The sequence below is a fragment of the Hyperolius riggenbachi genome, unplaced genomic scaffold (assembly GCF_040937935.1).
Source record: "Hyperolius riggenbachi isolate aHypRig1 unplaced genomic scaffold, aHypRig1.pri scaffold_568, whole genome shotgun sequence".
Lineage (NCBI taxonomy): Eukaryota > Metazoa > Chordata > Amphibia > Anura > Hyperoliidae > Hyperolius > Hyperolius riggenbachi.
Genome location: NW_027152779.1, coordinates 11,471 through 19,132, shown reverse-complemented (window position 1 = coordinate 19,132; position 7,662 = coordinate 11,471). Strand labels below are relative to the sequence as shown.

The following is a 7,662-nucleotide window of genomic DNA, read 5'->3' as shown; positions in this document are numbered from 1 at the left end:
ATCACGTGCCACGCATGCTCAGTACTTGTTGTGACTGGGTGGGTTCGTCCTTCAGCCTATCCACAACGTGGAAGTATGATTCATCCCTCGTGATAACCGCGTGAACACAGCGCACAGCCGTATGTTTTTATAACTTGCAGTAACCTTTTGTTCTTCTGTCAATGGTTTTCTTATGGAGAATGGTCCATCACTACTAAAAGATCAAAATATGTCCTATCTGCCTACAGACTAGCTTGCTAATGTGTTTCTTACCTAACAGCCAGTCATTCACACAGACTCTTCAGACTTGTATCACATTCGGTCCTTAGTGATGACCATTAACATATGAAACCATGACAACTTTTTTCCTCTTACAACAGATCCCATATGCCACATACCAGTTCCATCTGGATAGGATAACTATAACAATCATTACAATCAAAAAATAGGATGAACTATACACTTCATCATTGTTTCTGCTGATGGCGAATAACCCATAAATACATCCCACCAATGGTGAGAGGTGGCATCTGCTATGGCAGAGCCCACTTTAACAATTTTGTTTGCAATCACGGCAGTACTGAGCTGGTGTACGATTATACTTCTATTCAACTTTTTAATAGCACTTTTTCACTTCCGTTAGATTTTTCAACAATCCGCTTTAGTTTAGTCAGGTTTAGATCCCAATTGGGAACTTCCAAACCTTGGCCTTGCCAGGAAACCTTTGTAGTTAACGCTATATCAGGCATCAACATAAAAGTTTCATTTTCCCATTGGAATACAGTGATATTGTGTATGCATCCTGCAAAAGGCACCCTCATTTTAGGGACCACCTGATGATCTGTCACTACACATACCACTTGAGGTGTTATTTCCACCATCCAGCGGTATGTTATAGGCATTATGGTCCACCCACATTTGTTTACAGTGTTCTGTAACAAACAAGGTTCATATGCAGTAGACTGTAACTTACATATTTTACTGTTTAAAGTATTATCACAAAAAGTCAAATCATCTGTTCTGTTGCTGTCATCAATAACCTGTCCATAAAACGTAGGTACCCAGAAGTGCTGATCACCTTCTGGCCCAATTAATAATGGCAAAATAACATTCTTACACATTATACTACTTTTAGTAACATTGTAAAGTGTCAATTGTCCCATGCAAAATGTATCATTGCACATCACTTTAGGTGCTTTGATATCTATCCAGTGATCAGTTCTTATCATGGAACTGAACACGGTCCTCCAAACCACCTCACATCCAGTCAACAACCTAGTTTGAAATAACCCTTTCTGTTGTTGCTGTTGTAAGGTTTGCATGGACCAGATAGTCCAGTTTACAATTCTAGTTATATCAACATCTGTTTCATACATAACAGAGGCACTTGCGTTAATTAAGTCAAGCAAATCATCATCTATTTTAGCTTGTAATTTTAAATGGCGCCCATATAGTTGGCATCTATTTAGCTTGTAAAGTTAAGACATCATTTATTTTACTTCCAGCGTTATGCAATCTATTTGCTAATGTTTCAATATCAAGACTATTAAGAGTTCCAGTCAATGTCCCATATCCTCCTAACAAAGTGTCATACCACTCTCTCCGTATTTGGTGTGGTTTAGAACAGTTTATGGCAGCTGGAAACGTGATTTTAGCATGAATCACAGTCTTTTAGGCATGTTGCCCCACCTTTACACAAGTGGAAGGTAGTCTCTTTATATGCCCAGGGTCCACTTTAGCATCCATCATATCCACAAATATCAAAGTAGGCCCCACCGAGACATGTTCCATTGAAAGTAACATTGAGAACGTCACATGCTTGCCTAGCATTACTGGTAAAGTTTCTCTGTAGACAACTCTTGGTTTTATTTCCCTACACGAAAGTCACCGTGGATCCCCTGTATCGGTTACTCGAATACCTGAAGTCCTTGCATTAACGCAACAGCTTTCCAACCACACGATACCAAGGATTCCAAGGACAATGCCATAGACATGGAGATCAATCTGCAAAAAACCCAAACAAGTGTGACTTATTCTTGCAAATAACATTTTTTTTCCTGTAGGATATATTCCCACTTTTCCTGTTCTGGCCTCCAGCAGAGTTCGGTCCTTGCCTACTGCAATCACATCTGCTGGAGGAGGCGGTCCTTGGGGATTCTGACCCACATTTTAGCTCCAACCTTTACTGTATTAGTAGAACCAAAATATTCATCACCCTTTACTGATGGGCTTCCCTCTCTACAAATAAAGGAATTAGGGTCCCTTTACACTTAATCAGCTGCTGTTAACTGTAATCAAAAAATAACAACTGATGTACAGTCCAGCGTCCGTGTCCCCCTATGGCCTCTTTCACACCATACACTGAAAAAACATTGAAATCTTTTCACAGTGCATTGCCATTGGGGAAAAAACAACAACAACAAAAAACAAGAAAAAACAAACAACAACAAAATTGTATGCGTACTACTACTAATGCATACCAGCGCATTAAGTGTAAAAGGGCCCTCAGGAGAACCTGGGCTATACAACTCTTTGGCCTGTGTATACACAGTGTCCTCCCCTAAAAACTTTAACCCATCCTCTCTCCTCTTCCAATAATTAACTCACTATTTCCCAGGTTAATCATGATCACTTTAATTTATTCTTGATAGTCGGAGTCAATTACTCCTCCTATTACTATAGCTCCTTTCTGAGCAAAACTGAATTGGGTAGCTATTTGCCCATAATGTTAGTCAGGTATTTTACATCCTATACCTGTGGGAATGGTTGTAACCTGTGAGGGGTTAATGATAACAACTTCTAAAGCATGCAAATCCAACCCAGCTGATACAGGTTTTCCCCTATATGGAGCTACCGCATCCTTATGCATTTTTCAATAAGAAATCGTTTCTACTTTAACCACCCCACCAGCTAGTTTCTGGTATAAACAAAAATCTGTTATCTTCACAGTTTGTATTATTCTAAACTAGCATATGCATACATTCTAGCATCTTTAACAGAGGTATTCTTAAACATATAATACACTATATCAGTAAGGTCTCAAAGCAAACTTCATACAATTCATTAGAAACAACTCAATTCACACTTCATCATCAACACATTCTGCCACTTCACGCCATTCAGCTAATCAGTACAACATTCAACCCTAGAGAAACCAGACATTTCTCTGCAAGACAAACAAATCTCATTTAGTAACTAATGACCTTGGCCCGTTTAAAAAAAAAAACCAAGCTAGGCCTTTCGCTGCGCATGCATGTGCCCGCTGTGCACATGCACCCGCCACGCGCGTGCCCTCATACACCGTTGCGCACACGCTGGCCGCCTCTGGCCCTATCCCCCCTCAACTTTTCCCCAGTGTTTCTGCGCCCCTCCCTGCACATGTGCAGTGCAAAAAAAAAAAAAAAAAAAAAACTCTGAATAGACGCAGAGACACAGGCATATTATATAAAAAAGTTTTTCAGTCTAATTACGCAATATTTTCATGCTACATTGCCATAATAGACTTCACAGTTCTATTTCTTTCACACAGTCTCATCTAATCTAGCTTTCAGCTCAACAGGTAAACAATTTCACTCCTGCACAATTATAGCTAGAAACCAGGGGAAAAGTTTTGCTGGCACAGATGTCACCGTGACATCATAATCACATTTAACCCTGTAACCAAAAAAAAAAAAAAAAATGAGCATTTGCAGGGATTTGGAAGTTCTAGCAAAACCCAGCACAACGCACAGTGCTGCACCAAACACACAACGCACACGCACACAAGAAAGTTGCTTTACTATTTCTCACCTCTTTAACCATTTATTTTATCAAACAAGATGCATATCCCATGAAGTAAGAGTTAAAGGTCAATATTTTTTTTTTTACAGCATGTACTCCTGAATGAAAAAAAATAATGCTTGCCAAGCACCCCCAGTTGAGGAGAGCAGCATCTCAAACACTCACTGGCTCACACACATTCCCTAGGAGCACTCACCTCCCGTGCACAAATGCATTTTTTTAAAAAACATTCCTCTATGCATTCAATTAAACAAAAACCAGACATATGAATACACGATTAATCAGGACTCGCTATAACGGATTCACCATATAAAACATTCACTAGAAACAACAATGTTAACCCACCTGTCTTGTCCAGATTATATTACCATTTCAATTCTGCCAGTGCAGTCAGATACTGTCACTTTAAGGAATTTGCTTTACAAGTTTAAACACAGCACTCCAAGATTATACTCCGAAATCTACCAACAAAGACACAGACTGTATTAAAAACCGTAGTAGTAAAAGCTGAGATTCACTGTCAGGTTACTCTCTGCCCCTTTTTCCCATCCATATTTTATCATTAAAAATATGGGGTTTTCCTTAAGAGGGACAAAAACAGCAGTAACAACCTAAAGAAAGTTCCCAGCTATTCCTAATCTTTTCAAATGGAACAAAATACATTTGTGCTAAACACTTCCAATTCCAGTTCAATGCACATTGTCCTATTTCTTGTGCAATGATCAGTGGCAGAGTTTGGCTTCCTTTTATTTACAGAAGCTCCCTGCTCCACTGATAACAATCCAAAATGTGTCATCACAGGAGCCTCTTCCCCAGCTACTTCCTCCAGTACATTTATTTTACCAGCTGCAGATTCTGTTACATGTTGGTATTTATCTGCAGCTGCCTGTGATGACACTTGTGCAACTATCACTCTGTCATCCTACTCTAGTTCCTTTTTCTAACAGGACTACCCTTTTTCCAACAGGAATACCCTCAAGTAAAGTAACAACATTGAGGGATTCTGATTCTTTCAACCTACACAATCTTTGTTGAAGCTTTCTATAAGCTGTCAACAACATCCCACTATGCCGCCTGAGAGCGACATCATGCCCCGCCTTAACAGGGCCCCCCTCTAGAGTCTTATCTACATCTAGAGAGAGCAACAACATCACCCGCTTCAACGGGGAACCCCCCCTAGAGTCTTATCTACATCTAGAGAGAGCAACAACATCACCCGCTTTAACGGGGAACCACTATATTCCAGCATCAGGCAGCGTCCCTCAACCTCAAGTTGAGCCTGTTCTGCCTTTTCTTGATCCTGGAACGCCTTCTGCAATCGCTTGTGCACACCACGATATGCAGAGGCCAACACCCAGCTCCTTCTAGCTAGGGTAACTGCATCACCTACCTTGGCAGGGAGTTTTTCAAGTACTTGAACTAAATCAACCGGTTCTGATTCTTTTAACTGCTTATCCCATGATTCTGCCAACCCATGGCTAGCTAATTCCACTGCTATAATATTATACGGAGACTCGGTCCAGCCGGGGATCTCCGCAGGTTCTTTTAGGCATTTGGCCTTTTTCTTAAACATATTGCCTTACTTTTGGCACACTGCCAACTGGGCGTGGCTTTGACCAGAGGTGCCCCTCAACTTCTAGACACCAATGGTCAAACTTCCCACAGATAAATTTTGCTTAGTTCAAAAGATATCTTGACTTGAAACTAAGTGGGAGGAGCTATCGACTCCAAACTTTGCCCACACCTGTAATCTGTCCTAAGATATATATATATATCAAGTATCAAGTCAATATACCATACAGGGGCAATTTTACAAAGATTAAGATTAATTGCCCCACTAACTGGCGAAATGCCAAATTTTGCAAAATTACACCCAGAGACCCACAGAATCATAGGCAATATATTTCAGAGGTCAAAAGTCATCCTCGTCGCCATTTATGTAATGCTATGTTTTTGGCGTTGCTAAGGCCTCACACTCGACTCACACTAGCACACAGACTAGGTAAATACATAGCTTACGACTTCACACTGTATTAGGATATTTATTCAATTATTTACATTATTTACAGGTATAGCAGTGAATCATGGATAAGTAATAGAGTAAAGAATCAATACATTACCGGATATTGCATCATCACTCCGTATCGGGGGACCAGCGATCGTCAGGAGGCAGCGCATACACAACATCACACAACTCGTCAGTAGTGGAGAGTCCCATCAGAGCAAGGGAAATCTCTCTTTCTTATACTCATAGCTCCACCCATTTTCCCGATTGCATCTTGGGGATGCTCAGGCATGAGCCTTGCTATGATTGGATGACTTATAGTCAATATTCTCATGAACAGGACTAGTTCTGGTTAAGTCCCGTGTGAACGTGCAATTCCTGAAACAGTTAATTCAGGGTTACGCGCTTATTGCAACACAATGTTATATAACCATATCACGTGCCACGCATGCTCAGTACTTGTTGTGACTGGGTGGGTTCGTCCTTCAGCCTATCCACAACGTGGAAGTATGATTCATCCCTCGTGATAACCGCGTGAACACAGCGCACAGCCGTATGTTTTTATAACTTGCAGTAACCTTTTGTTCTTCTGTCAATGGTTTTCTTATGGAGAATGGTCCATCACTACTAAAAGATCAAAATATGTCCTATCTGCCTACAGACTAGCTTGCTAATGTGTTTCTTACCTAACAGCCAGTCATTCACACAGACTCTTCAGACTTGTATCACAAGATGTCAAACCTTTACAACACTAACAGCAAAGGTACCTGTGGGCCTCAGATAAAGTCCACTTCACGTAGGGAGTCACAGACCAGAGTGAGGGCCCATCAATCCTCAAAAAAACTCCAATGCCGTAAATACAAATCCAGTCCAGACTCAACCAATCATGTGGGATTAATACTCTATGGACTTTTTGTTTATTGTAAGCGGTTAGACACACAGAAAGACCAGCACAAGGTTTCAGGCTACACGCCCTTTGTCAAGTGCTTGACAAAGGGCGTGCAGCCTGAAACGTTGTGCTGGTCTTTCTGTGTTGTCTAACCACTTACAATAAACACAAAGTTTATGGAGCATTAAACCCACACAATTGTTTGAGTCCGGACTGGATTTGTATTTACTGCTTTGAAACCTTTACACCAATTAATGCTAGATCCCATTACATCACAAGAAAGGTTGATTATACTGTACAGTTTGATATTCTGTACTGCAGGTCCAGAGTAGGGATGATCAATGAGATGCAAACAATTTCTCCTTGCATTTACATTTCATGTAAATATTATGCAGCTTTAACATGGACCATTTAGATTTGACAAGTTATTCTGATTGGTCCATCTTCAAGCTGCATATAATTTACATAACATTTGAATGCAAGGAGAAATTATTTGCATCTCATTGATCATCAGAGTTCAGCCTTAAAAAAAGTTGGCAAAGTTTTTAGATATTCTTAAAGTGGATCTGAGACGAACTTTTGCATTCATCACTAATGAGCCCCTTACATAAAATTATTTGTATGGGGAACTTTCAGAAATTTTTTTTTATTGCTAATAATTTCGATTTTACTAAATAAGCCACGCCCCCTTAGATCTCCTAACGCCGCGGCGTCAGGTCCCATGCAGCTTTGAATCATGGGACCTGATTGTGGAGAGGAGGAGGCTTTCTGCGAAGGGGCAAGCTTAGGAGGCAGCATGGGCGTTCCGGACAGGGGCTGCTGAAGTCACGCGATACTAGCGTGAGCAGCGTCACCTGTCATCTTGTCCGGCGATCAGAGCAGAGGATTAGGATCAGGACGGAGCGGTTGGCAATCCCCCAACTGTGCCGGGTTGGGGGCTCCTCCCGCTATCCTGCTGCCACCCCCTCCCCCCAATGTCCCGGGCTAGGCAGAGGCGAAAAAAATCATC

General features: G+C 41.1%; 1 long non-coding RNA gene across 1 annotated transcript; it reads right to left on the bottom strand.

Annotated features, from left to right (window-relative positions):
• Positions 1 to 592: 592 nt before the first annotated feature.
• On the bottom strand, positions 593 to 5,587 carry LOC137543940 (uncharacterized). Its single transcript, XR_011025667.1, has 2 exons — positions 4,105 to 5,587; positions 593 to 1,983 (listed from the first exon to the last, which is right to left on the bottom strand). It is a non-coding gene; the product is annotated as an uncharacterized lncRNA (long non-coding RNA).
• Between the last annotated feature and the right edge of the window lie 2,075 nt (positions 5,588 to 7,662).